Below are 19,349 nucleotides of genomic sequence, written 5' to 3' on the forward strand. Positions count from 1 at the left end.
GTGCAATGTGCCCGGATAAACCCACAAATGTTGATGTCTCCTTGCTTTTGTTTGTTTTTAATTCAATTTATATTTATTATTAGAGTAATATTCCATTGTGTACGTGGACCACTTCTTCTTGGTGCATTCCTCGGTTGATGGACATTTTCATTGCTTCCAAGTGCTGGCTATGGTAAATATTGCTGGCGTACAGGTTTGCCAGCCTGTGATTTTTGATTCTCATTTTCTCAGGTGATAGGCCAAGCAGTGGTTGTGATTGATTGACTGGTAGCTCAATGTTTCCCTTTTCAAAGCACCTACGTTGTGTTTTCATTAGTGGCTCTTTACATGCCCCCCCTTACAACCCGAGGGTACGCATTTCTCCACACTCCCTTCACCGTTTATTTTTGGCAGGATTTTTCCTAATGGCCATTCTGATTGCTGTGAGCTGATAGGTTTTTGTAATATGGGTATGCATGACATTAAATTTTTAAATTCATCATATTCCTATGCCTTTTTCTTTTCTCTTTAAAAGAAAAAAACCGTAAGTATAATAGAGCTCTTGAAATTGACTTCTTCGAAGGTTGCCCTCTTTTGAATTTTTGGTCGATTTTTGACCCCAGAAATTTTTTGGAGGGCAGGTGTCATTTACAGAACTGCAAGTTGGTGAAAATTTAGTGACCTTTTGCAGTGGGTTCAAAGCTGCTGTTGTGGGAAACGTCCACAAGGAGGTAGCTTTTCTCCATTCCCCAATCTGGGTACTAGGGCAGCAGAGCCCTTCTGGAAGTCATTGTCCTAGGTTATAAATTAGAATTGGAATTTGCCAGGAGAAATCCCCATAAGTTTATGTCTCATTACTTCTTCTTGGTTTTTAAAATTTTTTTAATCTGGGTAAAGTTTAGAATATTGTTTGTCCTAGGTGTACACCATCTGGTCCTTTTGTACATTATGTATGTCTATTAATGTACAGATCCTCTTCCCATGTAAAATATTACAGTGTTCCATCGACCTCCCTTGCTATATGTTCGGTCTTTTTGATACATGTATATAATATGTATTTGTATATGTATAGTAACACTAATCCTCATTTCTCAATTTCCCCCCTCCTTTCCTTTTAGATGAGCATAGTTTGTTTTGTTTTCTAAGCCTGTGAGTGTCTTTCTCTTTGGAAATATGTTCATCTGTGTCAGTTATTAGATAATGCCATAAGTGATAATATAGGCTATAGGTCTTTTGCTTTCCGACCTACTTCATGTTTTGTGATTATCTCCAGGCTCATCTGTGGTGCCTCAAAGAGCAGCGCTTCAGTGTTTTCCATGGCTAATATTCCATTGTGTACATGGACCACTTCTTCTTGTGCATTCCTCTGTTGATGGACATTTTCCTTGCTTCCAAGTGTTGCCTATGGTAAATATTGCTGGAGGGCAGGATTGCCAGCCTGTGATTTTTGATTTTCATTTTCTCAGGTGATAGACCCAGCAGTGGTTATGATTGATTGACTGGTATGGTAGCTCAACGTTTACCTTTTCAAGGCACCTCAATTGTGCTTTCATTAGTGGCTCTTACCACGTCCCCCTTAGAATCGAGGTACGCACTTCTCCACAATCACGTCAGCATTTCTTGTTTGCAGCATATTTGTTGATGGCCATTCTGACTGGTGTGAGCTGATAGGTGTTTGTAATTTGGGTTTACATGTCTGTAAAAATTCCTACAATTCATCATTTTTCCACGCCGTTTTCTTTTCTGTTAAAAGAAAAAAGAACAAAAGTGTGAGTATAATATACCTCTTCCAAATTTTCTTTTTGGAAGGTTGCACTCTAGAATTTTTGGTCGATTTTCGACCTCAGTATTTTTGGAGGGCAGGTGTCATTTACAGACCTGCAATTGGTGAATATTTAGTGACCTTTTGCAGTGGGTTTAAAGCTGCTGTGGTGGGAAACGGCCACAAGGATGCAGCATTTCTCCATTCCCAAATCTGGGTACTAGGGCAGCAGAGCCGTTCTGGAAGTCGTTTGCCTAGGTTGTAAATTTGAATGGAATGTGCCAGGAAAACCCCCCATAAGTTTATGTCTCATTACTCCTAGTTCGTTGTACCCCAATGTTAACTGCAGCGCTATTTACAATAGTCAAGACATGGAAGCAACCTAAATGTCCATCAACAGAGGAATGGATAAAAAAATGGGGTATATATACACAATGGAATATTACTCAGCCATAAAAAAGAATGAAACAATGCCATTTGCAGCAACATAGATGGACCTAGAGATTATCATACTACGTGAAGTCAGCCAGAGAAAGACAAATATCATATGATATCACTTATATGTGGAATCTAAAAAAAAAAATTATACAAATGAACTTATTTACAAAACAGGAACAGACTCACAGACTTCAGAAACAAACTTATGGTTACCAGAGGGAAACGTGGTGAGGAGGGATAAATTAGGAGTTTGGGATTAACATATACATATACTATATATATAAAATAGATAATCAACAAGGACATACTGTATAGCACAGGGAGCTCTACGCAATATTCCGTAATAATCTATATGGGAAAAGAATCTGAAAAAGAATGGATATATGTATATGTATAACTGAATCACTTTGCTGTACACCTGAAACTAACACAACATTGTAAATCAACTATACTCCAATATAAAATAAAAATTAAATTAAAAATTCTTTTAAATAAAAAGGTTACTAATTTACAATATTAGAGCTGAGAAAGGAGGACCAGGAATCCCCTAAAATTAAAGAATCTCATCTTATTTTCAGAGATGAGAGTCCAAATTTCTAATTTTTAAATGCCAAACTTAACAAATCTAATGCTATCATTTTGTTCAATATGAACTTCTCTTAAAATGTTAGTTTTTAAAAACTAAAAATTACCTGAGATTTTACCCAGTCTCCTCATTTCCAAACTATATATTTAAAATGGCAGAAGGTCCACCAAAAAACCTACATATTTATAGCAGCTTTATTCATAACTGCCAAAACTTGGAAGCAACCAAGATGTCCTTCAGTAGGCAGGTTAACAGATAAACAGTACATAAGGACAATGGAATATTATTCACTGATAAAAAGAGATGAGTTAACAAGCCACGAAAAGGCATGGAGGAAACCTAAGTGCATGTTACTAAGTGAAAGTTACCAATCTGAAAAGGCAACATACTATATAGAGTGAAACAATTTTGTATGATACTACAATGGTGGATACATGTCATTATATATTTGTCCAAACCCACAGAATGTACAAAACCTAGAGTGAACCCTAATGTAAACTATGGGCTCTGGATGATAATGATGTGTCAATACAGGGTCATCAATTTTAACAAATGTAACCATTACGGTGCAGGATGTTGACAGTGGAGGAGGTGTGCATTCTGGGGGACTAGGGATATACGGGAACTCTGTACTTTGCTCAATTTTACTGTGAACATAAAATTGCGCCAAAAATAGTTTATTAATTATATAAAACTTTTTTAAATGGTAGAAGGATTACGTACTTGTTATTGAGAGTCCAAACAGTTACAGCTAAGCTACATTTGAATAATGCACAGTAAACTGCATTCTATATTACAGAATTTTATGGGACTTCCCTGGTGGTCCAGTGGTTAAGATCCCATGCTCCCAATGCAGGGGGCACGGATTTGATCCCTGGTCAGGGAACTAATATCCCATGTGCCGCACAGCACAGCCAAATAAATAAATAAACAAACAAACGAATATGGAATAGAACAAACAATCCAGAAATAAGCCCACACATTTGTGGTCAGTTGAATTTTGACAAAAGCACCAAGTTAATTCAATAGGGAAAGAATAGTCTTCTCAACAAATGGTGCTGTAACAACTGGATATCCATAGGCAACAAGGGAAAAAAAGGGGGCAGGGGGGAGAAAGAAAGAAAAAAACTCAGACCCTCACCTCACACCATATATAAAAATTAACTCAAAATGGACCAGAGACTTAAATGTAAGACCTAAAATGTTTACAACTTCTAGATAAAAACATAAGAGAGGGCTTCCCTGGTGGTGCAGTGGTTGAGAATCTGCCTGCCAATGCAGGGGACACGGGTTCGAGCCCTGGTCTGGGAAGATCCCACATGCCGCGGAGCAACTAGGCCCGTGAGCCACAACTGCTGAGCCTGCGCATCTGGAGCCTGCGCTCCGCAACAAGAGAGGCCGCGACAGTGAGAGGCCCGCGCACAGCGATGAAGAGTGGCCCCCGCTTGCCACAACTAGAGAAAGCCCTCGCACAGAAACGAAGACCCAACACAGCCATAAATAAATAAATAAATAAATAAATAAATAAATAAATAAATAAATAAAATTTAAAAAAAAAAAAAAAGAGAGAAAATCTTTGTGGTCGGGTTTGGAAAAAATTTCTGAGCTATGTCACCAAAAGCATGTGATAAAAGAAAACTTGATAGCTGAACTTAATCAAAATACAAAACTTTTCTCTTCAAAAAAACATCACTAAGAAAATGAAAAGACAAGCCACAGACTGGGAAAAATATTTTCAAATCACATATCTGATCACAGATATGAATCCAGAATATATAAAGAGCATGACTCAATAATAAGAACACAGGCAACCAATTTTTAAAATGGGTAAGATATTTTAAGAGATATTTTACCAAGAAGACATACAAATGTCCAATAAGTACACAAACAGATGTTCAATGTTGTTAATCATTAGGGAAATACAAGTTAAAACAATGAGATACCACTACAGATCCTCTATAATAGCTATAATTAAAAAGAACGAGAGTATAAATGTTGGTGAAGATGTGAAGAAACTGGAACTCTCATACCATACTGCTGGGAAAAAAGTAGTACAATCACCACTGTGGAAAACGGTTTTGCAGTTTCTTCAAAAGATAAACATACGTTAACCATAAGACCCAGCAATTTCACTCCTAGGTATCTATCCAAGAGAAACTTTGAAACGTATCTGCACAATGACTTATAAAAGAATGTTCCTGGGACTTCCCTGGTGGTCCAGTGGTTAAGAATTGGTCTTGCAATGCAGGGGATGCTGGTTCGATCCCTGGTCAGAGAAGTAAGACCCCTCAAGCTGTGGGGCAACTAAGCCCAATGCGCCACAACTACTGAGCCCACGTGCCACAATCAGAGAGCCTGCGCACCACAACTAATGAGCCCATGCGCTCTGGAGCCCACACGCCACAACTAGAGAGAAGCCCATGCACCACAAAGAGCCCGTGTGCTGCAACTAAGACCCGACACAGCCAAAAAATAAATAAATATTTTAAAGAAAAGAATGTTCCTAACAGCATTATTCTTAATAGTCAAAAAACTGCAATCATTCAAATTCTCATCAAAGACCATAAAAAGTGGTATATTCATACCACGGAATACAACTTAACAATAAAAAGGAACTACTGATAAATGCAACAACATGGATGGCCCTCAAAAATATTACACTAAGTCAAAGAAAACAGATAAAGACAAAATAGTGTCTGATTTGATTTATACGAAATTTTGAGGAAAGGCAAAACTGTAGACAGAAAGCAGGTCCATGGTTGCCTGGGGGTGGGACTGCAAATGGACATGAAAGAACTTATGGAGGTGATAAAACTGATGGTTTCACAACTGTATGTATTTACTAAAACTTAAACTGTACAATTCGATTGCACAATTACAATGGTTGAATTCACTGGGTGTTATTAATAGCTTGATAAAAGTTGTTTAAAAGTAAACTACAGGGGGGAGGAGTCAAGATGGCGGTGTGGGAAGACATAGAGTTAGCATCTCCCCACAACTAATGCGCTTGCGGGCCACTGGTGGAGGGCTCTGACCCCCAAGGAGACAGGAGGAACCCCAAAGTGAACAGGTAGGACGTACGGGGACCAAAGGGGGAGGAGAAGTGGAGGCCAGACAACATCAGCACCCCTGAGGCCAGGGAGATCAGGAGAGGCAAGTGGGAGGCGCCCTCCGGGAGGAGCGGAAGAGGAGCAGAAGACAACTGCCCCGCCCAATTGGGCATGGGGAGCCTGCTGAGCTCCCAGGCCAGTCCCCTCCAATCCAAAGCCCCCTCCAGGCTGCGTGGGTCCTGGTGGCATAGGAGGGAGGCCAGGGAGATCAGGAGAGGCAGGCGGGTGGGGCCCTCCCAGACCCCACACTGAGAAGCAGGAGAGGAGAGGAGGGTGTTTGCCCCGCCGACTTGAGCCCAGGAAGCCTGCTAGGCTCCCAGGTGAGGTCCCCTGCCCTCTAAGACCAGGGTCGGGGGCACGCCTGGGCCCCTTCTGTTCCTTGAGCCTAAGCCCCACCCCCACACAGCCCCCAGGGCCTTTTCCAGCCCCATAGGTCCTGAGCACTGGCCCTGCCCACCACCCAAACCTCACCCTTGATAGGCCCCACTCTCCACAGCCAAGGCCTTCCCCCTCCTCCTTTTTTTTTCTTTCCTTCCTCCTTTTTCACTATTGTGGTACTGAGTTACCTTCTGGTTGTTGATTCATCTATATTTTTATTTTTATATTCTGTCTAACATACCTGTTAATTTCCTAGTCTAATTTTATTTTTTACTTTGTTATTTTTCTCTTAAAAAAAAATTTTTTTTTGCCACCCACGTGGCTTGCAGGATCTTGATTTGCGAGCCTGGGGTCGGGGGAAGCTCCTGCGGTAGGAGCTCCAAGTCAGAACCACTGGACTAACAGAGAACCTCAGACCCCAGGGAATATTCATCAGAGTGAGGTCTCACAGAGTTCCTCGTCTCAGCACCAAGACCCAGCTCTACCCAATAGCCTACAAACTACAGTGTTGGAAGCCTCAGGCCAAACAACCGGTAAAACAGGAACACAATCCCACTCTTTAAAAAAAAAAAAAAAAAAAATGAGATGGTAAAAAATATGTCACAGATTAAGGAGCAAGGTAAAAACCTACAAGACCAAATAAATGAAAAGGAAATAGGCAATCTACCTGAAAAAGAATTCAGAGTAATGATAGTAAAGATGATCCAGATCTCAGAAATAGAATGGAGGCACAGATTGAGAAAATACAAGAAATGTTCAACAAAGATCTAGAAGAACTAAAGAACAAACAAACAGAGATGAACAACACAATAACTGAAATGAAAAATACACTAGAAGGAATCAATAACAGAATAACGGAGGCAGAAGAACGAATAAGGGAGCTGGAAGAAATAACTGCCAAGGAGCAGAATAAAGAAAAAAGAATGAAAAGAATTGAAGACAATCTCAGAGACCTCTGGGACAACACTAAACACACCAACATTCGAATTATAGGGGTCCCAGAAGAAGAAGAGAAAAAGAAACGGTCTGAGAAAATACTTGAAGATATGATAGTGGAAAACTTCCCTAACATGGGAAAGGAAATAGTCACCCAAGTCCAGGAAGCACAGAAAGTCCCACACAGGATAAACCCTAGGAGAAACACACCAAGACACATATTAATCAAACTAATAAAAATTAAATTCAAAGAAAAAGTATTAAAAGCAGCAAGGGAAAAACAAAAAATAACATACAAAGGAATCCCCATAAGGTTATCAGCTGATTTTTCAGCAGAAACTCTGCAGGCCAGAAGGGAGTGGCAGGATATACTTAAAGTGATGAAAGAGAAAAACCTACAACCAAGATTACTCTACCCAGCAAGGATCTCATTCAGATTTGATGGAGAAGTCAAAAGCTTTTCAGACAAACAAAAGCTAAGAGAATTCAGCACCACCAAACCAACTTTACAACAAATGCTAAAAAAAATTCTCTACGTGGGAAACACAAGAGAAGAAAAAGACCAACAAAAACAAACCCAAAACAGTTAAGAAAATGGTAATAGGAACATACATATCAATAATAATCTTGAATGTAAATGGATTAAGTGCCCCAACCAAAAGACACAGACTGGCTGAATGGATACAAAAACAAGACCCATATATACGCTGTCTACAAGAGACCCACTTCAGACCTAGGGACACATACAGACTGAAAGTGAAGGGATGGAAAAAGATATTCCATGCAAATGGAAATCAAAAGAAAGCTAGAGTAGCAATACTCATATCAGATAAAATAGACTTTAAAATAAAGACTGTTACAAGAGATAAGGAGGGACGCTACATAATGATCAAAGGATCAATTCAAGAAGAAGATATAACAATTATAAATGTTTATGCATCCAACATAGGAGCACCTCAATACATAAGGCAAATGCTAACAACCATGAAAGGAGAAATCGACAGTAACATAATATTGTAGGGGCCTTTAACACCTCACTTACACCAATGGACGGATCATCCAAACAGAAAATAAATAAGGAAACACAAGCTTTAAATGACACAGTAGACCAGATAGATTTAATTGATATTTATAGAACATTCCACCCAAAAGTGGCTGAATACACTTTCTTCTCAAGTGCACATGGAATATTCTCCAGGACAGATCACATCTTGGGTCACAAATCAAGCCTTGGAAAATTTAAGAAAATTGAAATCATATCAAGCATCTTTTCTGACCACAATGCTATGAGACTGGAAATCAATTACAAGAAAAAAACTGTAAAAAAAACAAATATATGCAGGCTAAACAGTGCACTACTAAATAACCAAGAGATCACTGAAGAAATCAAAGAAGAAATAAAAAAATACATAGAAACAAATAACAACGAAAACATGACAACCCAAAACCTATGGGACGCAGCAAAAGCAGTTCTAAGAGGGAAGTTTATAGCAATTCAATCTCACCTCAAGAAACAAGAAAAATCTCAAATAAACAATCTAACCCTACATGTAAATCAACTAGAGAAAGAAGAACAAAGAAAACCCAAAGTCAGTAGAAAGAAAGAAATCATAAAGATCAGAGCAGAAATAAATGAAACAGAAATGAAGAAAACAATAGCAAAGATCAATAAAACTAAAAGCTGGTTCTTTGAGAAGATAAACAAAATTGATAAACCCTTAGCCAGACTCGTCAAGAAAAAAAGGGAGAGGACGCAAGTCAATAAAATTAGAAATGAAAAAGGAGAAATCACAACTGACACTGCAGAAATACTAAAGGATTATAAGAGACTACTACAAACAACTATATGCCAATAAAATGGACAACCACGAAGAAATGAACAAATTCTTGGAAAGGTACCATTTTCCAAGACTGAACCAGGAAGAATTAGAAAATATAAACAGACGTATCACAAGTTATGAAACTGAAACTGTAATTAAAAAGCTTCCAACAAACAAAAGTCCAGGACCAGATGGTTTCACAGGCGAATTCTATCAAACATTTAGAGAAGAGCTAACACCAATCCTTCTCAAACTCTTCCAAAAAATTGCAGAGGGAGAAACACCCCCAAATTCATTCTACAAAGCCACCATCACCCTGATACCAAAACCAGAAAAAGATATCACAAAAAAAGAAAATTATAGACCAGTATCACTGATGAACATAGATGCAAAAATCCTGAACAAAATACTAGCAAATATAATCCAACAGCACATTAAAAGGATCATACACCATGATCAAGTGGGATTTATCCCAGGGATGTAAAGATTCTTCAATATATGCAAATCAATCAATGTGATACACCACGTTAACAAATTAAGGAATAAAAACCATATGGTCATCTCAATAGATGCAGAAAAAGCTTTTGACAAAATTCAACACCCATTTATGATAAAAACTCTCCAGAAAATGGGCATAGAGGGAACCTACCTCAACATAATAAAGGCCATATATGACAAACCCACAGTAAGCATCATACTCAATGGTGAAAAACTGAAAGCATTTCCACTAGGATCAGGAAGAAGACAAGGATGTCCACTCTCACCACTCTTACCCAACACAGTTTTGGAAGTCCTAGCCACAGCAATCAGAGAAGAAAAAGAAATAAACGGAATACAAATTGGAAAAGAAGAAGTAAAATTGTCACTACTTGCCAATGACATGATACTATACATAGAAAATCCTAAAGATGCCACCAGAAAACTACTAGAACTAATCAATGAATTTGGTAAGGCTGCAGGATACAAAACTAATGCACAGAAATCTCTGGCATTCCTATACACCAACAACGAAAAATCAGAAAGAGAAATTAAGGAAACACTCCCATTTACCATTGCAACAAAAAGAATAAAATACCTAGGAATAAACCTGCGTAAGGAGGCGAAAGACTTGTACTCAGAAAACTATAAAACACTGATGAAAGAAATCAAAGATGACATAAACAGATGGAGAAATATACCATGTTCTTGGATTGGAAGAATCAATATTGTGAAAATGACTATACTACCCAAAGCAATCTACAGATTCAGTGCAATCCCTATCAAACTACCAATGGCATTCTTCACAGAATTAGAACAAAAAAAATCTTACAATTTGTATGGAAACACAAAAGACCCCAAATAGCCAAAGCAATCTTGAGAAAGAAAAATGGAGTTGGAGGAATCAGGCTCCCCGACTTCAAACTATACCATAAAGCTACAGTAATCAAGACAGTATGGTACTGGCACAAAAACAGACATATAGATCAGTGGTACAGGACAGAATGCCCAGAGTTAAACCCACACACATATGGTCACCTAATTTACGACAAAGGTGGCAAGAACATACAACGGAGAAGAGACAGCCGCTTCAATAAGTGGTGCTGGGAAAATTGGACAGCTACGTGTAACAGAATGAAATTAGAACACTACGTAACACCATACACAAAAATAAACTCCAAATGGATTAAAGACTTAAATGTAAGAACAGACACTATAAAACTTTTAGAGGAAAACGTAGGAAAACCACTCTTTGACATAAACCACAGCAAGATCTTTTTTGACCCGCTTCCTAGAGTAACAAATAAAAACAAAAATAAACAAATGGAACTTAATTAAACTTAAAAGCTTTTGCACAGCAAAGGAAACCATAAACAAGACAAAAAGACAACCCTCAGAATGGGAGAAAATATTTGCAAATGAAACGACAAATGACAAAAGAAATGACAAATTAATCTCCAAAATATACAAACAACTCATGGAGCTCAATATCAAGAAAACAAACAATCCAGTTAAAAAATGGGCAGAAGACCAAATAGACATTTCACCAAGGAAGACATACAGATGGCCAAGAGGCACATTAAAAGATGCTCAACATCACTAATTATTAGAGAAATGCAAATCAAAACTACAATGAGGTATCACCTCACACTGGTCAGAATGGCCATTATCAAAAAAGCTAGAAACAATAAATGCTGGAAAGGGTGTGGTGAAAAGGGAACCCTCCTACACTGTTGGTGGGAATGTAAATGGATACAACCACTATGGACAACAGTATGGAGGTTCCTTAAAAAACTAAAAATAGAACTATCATATGACCCAGCAATCCCACTACTGTGCATATACCCTGAGAGAACCATAATTCAAAAAGAGACATGGACCACAATGTTCAGTGCAGCACTATTTACAATATCCAGGACATGGAATCAACCTAAATGTCCATCGACCAATGAATGGAAAAAGATGATGTGGCACATATATACAATGGAATATTGCTCAGCTATAAAAAGAAACGAAACTTAGTTATTTGTAGTGAGGTGGATGGACCTAGAGTCTGTCATACAGAGTGAAGTAAGTTAGAAAGAGAAAAACAAATACAGTATGCTAACGCATATACATGGAATCTAAAAAAATAAAATGTTAGTGATGAACCTAGTTGAAAGGCAGGAATAAAGAGGTAGACATAGAGAATGGACTTGATGACGTGGGGTGGGAGGGTGAAGCTGGGGCGAAGTGAGAGTGGCATCAACGTATATACACCACCGAATGTAAAACAGTTGGCTGGTGGGAAGTAGCAGCATAGCACAGGGAGATCAGCTCTGTGCTTGGCAATGACCTAGAGGGGTGAGGCAGGGAGGATGGGAGGGAGGCTCAAGAGGGAGGGTATACGGGGACATGTGTATGCATATGGCAGATTCCCTTTCTTGTGCAACAGAAGCTAACACGGTACTGTGAAGCAATTATACTCCAATAAAGATCTATTTAAAAAAGGAGTAAACTATATAAAGTACTCACCATTGTAGCCTTCAAGAACAGAATCAATAATAGGTCTGGCAGTTAAGTTATAAACATCTAGTTGTTTACTCTCTGGTCCAAAAACAGTATCAAAAGTAAACGTCTTTGGAGGTTCATTGGAAGAATCAGTCTTATGTACAGTGATAGTTCCCCTCATCTCATCCACACCGACAGCCTGTCTGTAGCACATTGATTTCTCTCTGTCATTGAGGGGCCGGCACCTAACCACCACCTTCACAGTATCACAGCTTTCCGGCTTCTCTGATTTACTGATCTGGTGGAGAAAATATTTACAAACAACGAAAAGAACATTTACTTTTACCTTCAACAGATTAAATTTAAAATTTGAAAAAGGCTACTTTGGCATCCTAGTGCCTTGCACACATTAAGCGCTCCATAAATAGTTGTTAAATGCAATTAAAGATCTTACAGATATATAGAAAAAGCTTATTAAAAAAGATATGAAAATAGTTTCTTTTACAATACAAATGAGGGGAGAGGAAATCTAATTTACATTTACAGTTAATGTTATTCAGGCAGAAAATGAGAGAGTATATTAGAGACTTGTCTTTCTGCACAAACTCCCTGACTTGCTCTGAGTTTCCTGCCTGTAGGAAAACACGTGCGAATATGGTTAATAACTTTAATCAAGAATCCAGTAATAGGTCCTCTGCTCCCCCTGAGACTTTTAGTTTTATTGATATTTTCTACAATGCATTAGTAAAAAAATTTTTTATCAAATAATATATCCTCATATAGTCTACTTTTTCTATAGAAGACAAGTGAAAGACAGAAAAGAAAGCCTGGTGGCAGAAAAATGTTTTAGCTTGACTCTAACCTTATGAACATTTGTATATGTAAAGTTTCAAATTTTGAAATTTTATGATTAAGAGTCTACATTAAAATACAATTATTAAAGTGAAGAAGTTCAACAGTTTGGTTGAACAGATATTAAATTCCTACTGTTTCAGATACTCTTCTAAGCATTAGAGAAACAAACGTGAGCCACTGTCATTGACAAGGAACAGATTATATCAATTCAACACACTTCTTTCCATCTCTACTTTCACCACCTTATTCTAGGTCACCATTATCTCGCCCCGAATTATAAGAGACTCCTACCTGTACTACTGCATCTAATTAGGTTCCCCTATAGTCTGTTCTCTACTTGGCAGTCAGTTTCAACACAAATCTAATTATGTCACTCTCCTACTTAAAACTCTTCAATTGTTTCCCACAGATCCTGGGATAAAGATCGAAATCCTTCAGGTGGTGTGTAAGATCTGATTCTGGTCCATGTCTACTTCTCCAGTTTTATTTCACAAGCTCGGCTTTCTTAGCCACAGCCACACTGGCTTTCTTTCAGGCCTTTTCTTGTCACCATGATCCCTCTCACCACACTCCTTCCCAAGCGCTGTTCCTTATGCCTAGAACATCCCCCACCCTCCTCTTCACTTACCCTGCAGACCTCAGCTCAACAGCCCCTTCATCTGGGAAGACTTCCCTGATTAGGTCAAATCCTTGTATAGGCCCTGATAGCACCCTTCTCTCTCCTTCTCCATCGGTTACAATTTTACTTTTTTTTTTTTTGGCTCCTTATTTGATTAATGTCTGTGTCTCTATTTAACCCAGAAGTTCCAAACTGGTAGTCAGTCAAGGGGCTGAATTCAGCCCACAAATGTCTTTTGCTTGGCTTATATTATTTTAAAATCTTTTGAATTAGTTGCTAAAAATTGAGAAATTTCACAAAAATAACAATTTCTAGATTCTCCTGGAAAAAACAGATGATCTGACATCTGTAGGTCAGCATTCCTACACGGCAACACTTAATTCACCAGAATCTATTTCTATCTATTGTATGCCACCCATCCACTTCATTCATTAATGTTAAGTGTCTTTGTCCCTGTATGTATGTATGGTTTTCACCTCCGCCCTAGAAGGCAAGGCGTCTCTCTTCTCAAGTTCAAGAACCTGCCTGGTTTTCCTCAATATTGTATCTCCAGTCCTAGCATGGGGTTGGTGCCCAATAACTGTTGAATGAATTGATAAATAAATAGAAAGCAACAAGTAACAAATATTAAGCATTTAATGCTAAAAGTCAAGCACTGTCCTTCAAGTCTCCTGCGCATTCTTATCTCATCCTGATAACCCCAGAAGGAAAAGTTTAATTACGTAGGAACGAAGGGCCCAGAAAGATTAAATAATTATCCAAGGCCTCGCAACCAGTAAATAGCCAGCCACTGCTCAAGTGTTCTCCATTACCCTATAATGGACTTAGGACGCCTCCTTATTAGGTGCTCGATAACAATCTGTGAAATCCTACAAGACAAACATACCACCACCAAACCACTCAACCCCCTCACGTAAATAGCCGGCCACAGCTCAAGTGTTCTCCATGACCCTATATTGGACTTACGACGGCCCCTTATTAAGTGCAAGTTAACAGTCTGTGAAATCCTACAAGACAAACATACCGCCACCCACCACTCACTCCCCTCACACACAAAGACACCTACGGGTTACATTCTGCACTGTAAGCTAGAGCACCACGAAGAGGAATGACAGCTCGAGTCAGCAGCCTGGGGTAGAGGCAGACAGCCCGTGCTTTACTGCCTTCCAGAGCTTGGCTCCTCGGCGTAGAGACCCCACAGGGTGAGAGGCATCCAAACCCGACCCTCCGCGGTTGCTCCTAGAGGCCCTACCCAGCGGCAGGGCTGGGAGCGAGAGCGCATCCTCTGGCACAGTGCCTTTATGTCAAGCAGCCCAGGCCTTGCGGGATGCAGCAGCAACGAAGACCGCAAGGCCTGCCGCGGGCCCCTCCCAGGGTCGGGTCGGCTGGACCCCCCCCCCCACAGTCCAGGGCCCACCCGCCTGGCTCCCCAACCGCTTGGCCCGCCCGGCACTGCCCTGCCCTGCCCTGCCCTGCCCTGCCCCGCCCCACCCCGGCCGCCCGCCTGCTCTGCGCCTCCATGGTAACGGCCGCGCCACCCGGTCAGGCCGCAGGGATGAGGAGGAACCCCAGCGGCTGAGTGACCCCACTCACCGGCATCGTTGCTTCCTCCCGTGCTCGGCGGACGTCCCCGCCCGGGGTGCAGTCCAATGACGCCGGGTTCGCAGGAGAGGCGAGTCAGAGATTATCGAAACACTGCCTGGGCGCTCCCGAGACTGCGGCTCCTCTGGCGAGAGCGCGCTGTGCGCAGGCGCACCCCGAGCTCGCCCCGCCCCATCCCCTTGCCCGAGGCGTCTTCGGTCTCTTGCATTGCGCCTGCGCCGAGACTTTCCGAGTCCGTCTCCTAGGACGCCAGACTGAGGCTGCGCCTGCGCAATGCCGCCATTCCACTGTGTTGGAAATTTGGCCTGATTTGGGGCTGGGAGACCCGCCTACCACCGGGGGGGAGGGGGGGAGGAGGAGGCAATCCTAGACCGGCAACGCTCATCTTCTAGCACTTGCAATACTCCGAACATTAAAAACAACGATAGCAATTTTACATTGTGTCCCCTCTGAAGAGCCAAAAATTTTACATACATTATTGCGCTTGATTGCCAACTTGTTTATGACCTGTCTCACCATTAGGTGAGGTCGTGAGGGACTTTGTTGGTATTCTCACAATTACCTCCAGAGCCTAGAATACGACCTGGCACAGAGTAAGTTTTCAATAAATATTCGTGAAAGAAAGAATGATCTATCCTCTTTCTTGTCCGAACCTGTCTCTGAACACCACTCTGCTTGGATGTGTAATAGACATTTCAAGTTTATCGTGTCCAGAATTGAAACGTTGATTCCCGCTTCCCATCCCTGGCAGTACCCACGTCACCCCTGTCAAACATAAAATAAATAAATAAGTAATTTAAAAGGCTAATCGCAATAAATGTAAGCTGAATTCTGACAATTTATGAGGTCAAAACCACAGTCTTTTTCTCTCATACTCAATACACAATCTTTCTATAGAATTAGTTGTCTCCATCTTCAGAATAGAACCAGAATCCGACCACTTCTACCACCACCATCTCTCACCTGTGTTACTAAACAGCTCAGAACTGGTTTCCTTGCAGTTCATCCTTGCCATCCTAGTCTACTTTCAACACAGGAGCCAGAGGGCTGGTGTTAAAACATGAATCCGATACTGTCTTTTCTCCGTTCAAAACCTGCCAATGATTTCTCATCTCACAGAATAAAAGTCACAGGCCCTCTCCGGGTTTCCTGCAATCTTCTCTCTTACTCATTATTGCAAGCTATCCCCCTTGCACCAGCTCCACCTGGCCTCCTTGATTCATCTGACATTGCAGGCATGGTTTCCTGTTAGAATACAAAGGCTTTTATGCTTGCAGCAGGAGCTAATAAAAATACTTAGTGTCAGCATACTGTTTTAAGTGCTTTAATTCCTTTTTAAATTATTAATTTAATTTACATTATAACCTTTTGAAATAGGTACTATTAGTCATTTTAATAGAAAACAGGAGTAACTATTTCACAGATCTAAAAAACTGAAGCATAGAGCCATTAAGTAACTTGTCCAAGGTCATACCTACAGGCGATGACAAAGCCCAGATCCAAATCCAGGCCCTGGAAATCTCCCCCTGTAGATATCTGCTTGACTCCCTCACCTCCTTCAGAATATCTTTGTTCACACATCACCTTCTCAGTGAACCCTACCAATGATCTTTCTATTTAAAATTCCAACCTTCAGCCCCAGTCTTCTTATCTCCCCTCCCTACTTTATATTTCTTCATAGTACTTATCACTCTCTGATATACTGTAAATATGATATCAGCTTTATTGAGATATAATCATACATCATACAATTCACCAATTTAAATTGTACAATTCAATGATTTTTACTATATACAGAGTTGTGCAACCAAAACCACAATCAATTTTAAACATTTTCATCCCCCCAAAAAGAAACACTACACTCATAGCCATCATTCCTCCTTCCCCCCCCCGCCCCCCCCCCCCCCCCCGCAACATCCCAGCCCTAGGCAACCACCAATCTACTTTCTGTATCTATAGATTTGCCTATTTTGAACATTTCATATAAATGGAATTATATAATATGTGACCTTCTGTGAAATGACGTCTATCACTTAGAATAATGTTTTCAAGCTTCATCCCTTTTGTAACACATATCAGTAATCCTTTACATTTTATGGCTAAATAATGTTCCATTGTATGGATATACCACATATTTATCTATTTGTCAGTTGATGGACATTTGGGTTGTTTCCACTTTTTGGTACTATGGATAATGCTGCTACAAGTTTTTGTGTGAACGTTTCATTTCCCTTGAGTATATACTACAAGTGGAACTGATGGATCATTTGGTAACTCTAAATAACATTTTAAGGAATTGCCAAGTTGTTTTCCACAGTGGCTGTACCACCAGCAATGTATGAGGTTTATAATTTCTCCACATCCTCACCAACACTTGCTATTGTCTTACCTTTCTTATCACAGCCATCCTACTGGTATAAAATAGCATGTCATTGTGGTTTCTATTTGTACTTCCTTGATGACTAGTGGTGTTGGACATCACTTCATGTGCTATTGACCATTTGAATATCATCTTCAGAGAAATGTCTAGTCAATTCTTTGCCCTTTTCATCTGTCTTTTCATTATTAAGTTGTTAAGAATTCTTTATATATTCTAAATACAAGTCTCTTTTCAGATATATGATATACACATGCTTTCTATTATGTGTGTTGTCTTTTTAATTTCTGGATGCTGTTCTGTGTGCTCTTACATTTAGATCTATGATCTATTTTGAGTTATTTTTGTATATGATATGGTATAGGGATCCAGCTTCATTTTTCCACATGTGAATATTCATCTGTCCCATCACCATTTGCTGAAAAGACTGTTTTTCCCCCCACTGAATTATTGTGGCAACCTTGTCAAATATCAATTGGTCATAAATATGAGGGCTGTTTTCCAGACTCTCAATTTAATTCCATTGGTCTGTATGTCTATCCAATACTATACAGTCTTTTTTTTTTTTAAGGATTGGGCATTTTATTTTTTTATTTTTAATTTTATTTTATCTATTTATTTATTTGGCTGCACCGGATCTTAGTTGCAGCATGCCGGATCTTTTAGTTGTGGCATGCAAACTCCTAGTTGCAGCATGTGAACTCTTAGTTGTGGTATATGGGATCTAGTTCCCTGACCAGGGATCAAACCCAGGCTCCCTGCATTGGGAGCCCGGAGACTTAGCCACTGGACCACCAGGGAAGTCTCTATACTGTCTTGATTACTATAGGCTTGTAGTAAGTTTTAAAATCAGATACTGTGAAGCCTCCATCTTATTCTGCTTTTTCAGGATAGTTTTGGCCATTTTGAATTCTTTGCATGTTCATAGAAATTTTAGAAACACCTTGCCAATTTCTGCAAAAAAGACAGCTGGAAACTTAACAGGGATTATGTTCAATTTATAGATCAATTCAGGAAGTATTGCCATTTTAACAATTTAAATCTTCCAATTCATAAACACGGAATGTCTCTCCATGTATTATATTTAAGTCTTCTTTAATTTCTTTCCGTGATGTTCTGTAGTTTTCAACATAGAAGTATGCCCCCAAGGGTAACCACTACCTTGACTCTAACATTATAGTTCCCTTCTTTATACTTTGTATAAATGGAATCATACAGTATGAATCCTTTGTATCTGTCTCCCTACACTCAATATTGTTTGTGAGATTCTTCCTTATCGGGTATAGCAGTTCATTCTTTTTCAATGTGGTGTAGTATCCCATTGTGTGAATATACCACAATTTGTTTATCCCATTCAACTGTTGATGGACATTTGGGTTGTATCCAGTTTGGGGCTATTACAAATAGTGCTGCTGTGAACATCATGCCTTTTGGTGCACACACATGCATTTCTGTTGGACATTTACTTAGGAGTGGATTTGCTGGGATTTCCATATATTCTACTCGTGTTTATTGTCTGTTTCCTGACTAGAATATAAGTTCCACGTCTATTCTATTCACTGTTATGTCCCAGCGCCTAACGCATTGCAGGGCTTCAATAAATTCCCTTCTCCAGGGTGGCGTGGTCACCAGCTGCTTCATCCCGGGCTAGGGACTCCGCTTGGGACTCTGCGCCTGGGGCGCGGGCTTTGGGTGGGGAAAGAGGCGCCCAGTGGAGGGACGTGGGGGTGGAGTAAGAGCCCGCCCCGCCCCGCCCGGTCCCGTGGCAGCCCCAGCTGCAAGTCCCGGGCGCTGGGTTAGAAAAAGCCAGGCTAAGCCGGGACCCAGACCGGGGATCTGGCGTTGCCATGGCTTCCGGCGAGCGGCCCGCGCCGGAGACGTCCGCCTCGGAGATAAGATCCATCCGGCGTCCAGGTGAGA

The 19,349-nt window shown here is 40.2% G+C and overlaps 2 long non-coding RNA genes across 2 annotated transcripts in view; one reads left to right on the plus strand and one right to left on the minus strand.

The window, feature by feature from the left end:
• LOC309622830 overlaps window positions 1–10,088 on the plus strand; it is a 17,026-nt gene extending 6,938 nt beyond the window's left edge. Inside the window, exon 2 of the long non-coding RNA XR_014241160.1 lies at window positions 8,854–10,088. This is a non-coding gene — a long non-coding RNA (uncharacterized lncRNA). The remainder of the gene's footprint in view (window positions 1–8,853) is intronic.
• On the minus strand, window positions 2,405–15,206 carry LOC309622822. Its single transcript, XR_014241147.1, has 3 exons — window positions 15,044–15,206; window positions 12,001–12,274; window positions 2,405–8,418 (listed from the first exon to the last, which is right to left on the minus strand). It is a non-coding gene; the product is annotated as an uncharacterized lncRNA (long non-coding RNA).
• Window positions 15,207–19,349: the final 4,143 nt, after the last annotated feature.

The sequence above is a fragment of the Balaenoptera borealis genome (genome assembly GCF_965194805.1).
Source record: "Balaenoptera borealis genome assembly, chromosome: 2".
NCBI classification, from domain to species: domain Eukaryota; kingdom Metazoa; phylum Chordata; class Mammalia; order Artiodactyla; family Balaenopteridae; genus Balaenoptera; species Balaenoptera borealis.